Source organism: Callospermophilus lateralis, unplaced genomic scaffold, assembly GCF_048772815.1.
Source record: "Callospermophilus lateralis isolate mCalLat2 unplaced genomic scaffold, mCalLat2.hap1 Scaffold_45, whole genome shotgun sequence".
Lineage (NCBI taxonomy): Eukaryota > Metazoa > Chordata > Mammalia > Rodentia > Sciuridae > Callospermophilus > Callospermophilus lateralis.
Window position 1 is genome coordinate 7,360,963 of NW_027514398.1, and position 3,388 is coordinate 7,364,350.

Here is a 3,388-nt window from a genome sequence, read left to right on the forward strand (position 1 = left end):
GACTTAAAAACAGAACATTACAGGGACACAGCCATATCAATGTTTATAGCAGCACAGTTCACAATTGCTAAATTGTGGAACCAACCCAGATGCCCTTTAATAGATGAATAGATAGGTAAACTTTGGTATATATACACAATGGAACATTACTCAGCCTCAAAAGAGAATAAAATCATGGCATTTGCAGGTAAGTGGATGGAGTTGGAGAATATAATGCTAAGTGAAGTCAGCCAATCCCCCCAAACCAAAGGCTGAATGGACTCTTTGATATGAGGATGCTGACTCATAATGGCATAATGGTGATAGTCAGAGGGAGCATGGGAGAAATGGAGGAACTCAAATAGGGCAAAAGGGAGGGAGGGACAGGGAGAGGGCAAGGGGTAAGTACATGTATGAAGACACGAATAGTGTGAACATACTTTGTCTACAACCAGTGTCCTGAAAAATTGTGCTCTATATGTTTAATATGAAATGAATTGCATCCTGCCACCATGTATAACAAATTAGAATGAATAAATAATTTACTAAAGACAAAAAAAATATGAATAAATAATTTAATAAAGATTAAAAGTTTAGATTCTAGGCTTATGGAATGAATGAGTCTTTTACCTAGAACACTGGTTCTTAATCCTGGGTTTACATTAGAGACAGCTAGGAAGATTTTGCAATACATTGGGCTAATTGATTCAGAATCTCTGGAAGCAGTGCTTAGCATCACTGTTTTTCAAATGGTTCTTCGCATCATTCTAATATGTAACTAAGTTTAAGAATAACTGGAAATTGACGGAATATAAGCAAGAATGGGCTATCAAAACCTGGAAATTAAAGTGGAGCTGATTTTTTTTAAGGAATTGCAAAGCTACTTTTAATACTTCGGGGTCTGCCCCACAGGAATAAAAAACACGGAATGGCTAATCTCCCTCACGGAGTGGCTCAGGGGGAGAGAGGCTACCTGAGGGTAAGGAAGCACAAAAGGGACTGGGGCAAAGGGGATGCCATTGGTGCTGGGACCTTTGAGCACTACAGGAGGAAACTCAAGCATGGTGGAACTGGCCCCCCAAGCACACAGGCAAAGGGCGAGGGGGTTGGAGACAAAGCCGCAAAGCTACTTGGGTTCCTCCTTCTTCTCATTTGTCTTTTTCTGCTAATGTTGCATGATCTCTGAATCCCCCTGCTTCGGGGTAACACCCAATAGCTAGTCATCTTGGCACTTTCTTTTAACCGAGTTGCTCTGCTTTTTCATATTCTTCTAGCAGGTGGGCAAGCCTACGCTGGTTACTGCGGGTCCTGGTGACAGCAGCTGTAGCTGATTCTTTCTATATTTGACTTACATAATTATAGATTCCAATATAATTTCACCTAGCAAGGAAAATAGACATTGAATAAATGATCTTAAGAGTGAGAAGTGCTATAAAAGGGAGAATGGGTACATGTGGAAATGAATAAAAAGGGGAAAAAATCCAGTCTGTGACGTCAGGAAAGGGTAGCTAACCCTTATTGCTTAACACATTCAAGTGATGAAATTCCATGCATATAATAAGCAATAGTTAACTGTCTTCAGACCACCCATTAATCACCAAATCCAACTAAAGTAAATCAGGACTCTGTAGGGGAAATGGCTGTTTCCACTCTGTGGCAAGAGTTGTCAAGAGGAGCCTAGGACTTTTCATACTAGAGGCCGAACTGCTGAGGTTTTGTCAACAGACAGTAGAGCCAATGATTCTGTGGCAAGAGTTGTCAAGAGGAGCCTAGGACTTTTCATACTAGAGGCCGAACTGCTGAGGTTTTGTCAACAGACAGTAGAGCCAATGAGTGAGATGTGCCCTGTGGAGTGTCTCCCACCCTCCACCTAGGAAGCACCAGGCAGCCAGTTAGGATGCCCTCTGTCCTACAGGCAGCACTCACAGGGCAGCCAGGGGAAGAGCTCTCTGCCCACTCCAGCCTGGCATCTCCACTCTTTCAGGAGTTAGCTGCACCAGCTGCAGAAGCGCATACTCTAGGCACACATGTGGTACTGATAGAGATCAGGTAGGAGCCCCAGTTGTACCCAGCAAATAAAGCAGCCCAGAGGGGTGCTGCAGCAATTAAACACTAAATTGTCATTGAAATCACGCAAGCGAGGCAGGGCATGACCTAAGCTCTAAACCCAGACTACGTGTCTACATGCTAAAATAGATCAAAATGGGACACAGAGACTGAAAGCACAATATTCCAACTGTCCAGGATCCCTTGAAAACTCATGTGTCATGCCAAGAGCCAGGACAATAACAACTGGAATGAGAAGATAAGCCAACACTCTGATGAATGAGATGTTGGAATTACCTGACAAGGAGTTGAACGCAGCCATCCTAAAAGGCTTCCACATGCAAATACAAAATATTCTTGGGGGAAAAAATGGAAAATATGTACAAAAACATAGAAGATATTGAAAAGTACTTAACAACCATTATAGAGCTAAAATTACCACAAAAATGAAAAGACTAGGTGGACCCAATAGCAGAATGAATAATGCAGAAAAAAGAATCAGTGAACTTAAAGATAGAACATTAGAAATGGATAGAATTATGAGACAGAAAAAATGGATAGAAAACTAAAGAAACAGAGTATGAAACCTGTGGGGCGATAATCCATAGATCTAGCACTCAGATCAGTAGAGCCTAGAAGGGGAGGAGAGAATATGATAATAAAAAGTACTCAAAGAAACAATAATTAAAAATTTCCTAAATAGATTAAGAAGTTAAGCAAATCACTCAAAGAAGCTAAGCAAATAAACTCAAGGAAGTTGATGCCAAGACTCATCATTTTGAAACTTCTGAAAACAGAAGACACCAAACAGCTCTTAAGCATGCCCAGGGAGAAATGACATATGGCTATAAGAGAACTTGAGTTCAAATAACAGTAGATTTATCATCTGAAGGCACAAAGGCAGGAGGACGTGGCATGACCTGTCTCGAGCACAGAAGGGAAAACACTGTCAACCACGAATTCTATTACCTGGTGAAAATAGCCTTCAGAAATGAAGGGAAAATGAAAGCATTCTCAGATAAAGGACCATTCCTTTGATTATCAAAGCAATAATCACAACACCATTTGGTGTAGTGCCCACTGTGTAAGGGAAATACATAGGGTGATTACATCTTTTAAATGGAGAGGACGAAGGGACCCAAATAGAAGCAAACTTTCTACACCTATTCACTCTAAGAGGTAAAACACTGATACCAGCACACTGTGATGCCAGTATTCACACATGTATTGCAAGACCTACAATGCCACTTAAAACACTACAGAAAGTAATATAATCAAAGACACTCTAAGTAAACAAAAAAAGAACTCTAAAAAATGTTCAAGTGATCCACAGGAGGGCAGAGACTCTAAGAGAGTTAAAATA

At 40.8% G+C, this 3,388-nt stretch overlaps 1 pseudogene; it reads right to left on the minus strand.

The window, feature by feature from the left end:
* Positions 1–1,105: 1,105 nt before the first annotated feature.
* Positions 1,106–1,243, minus strand: LOC143388872 (small EDRK-rich factor 2 pseudogene; annotated as a pseudogene).
* Between the last annotated feature and the right edge of the window lie 2,145 nt (positions 1,244–3,388).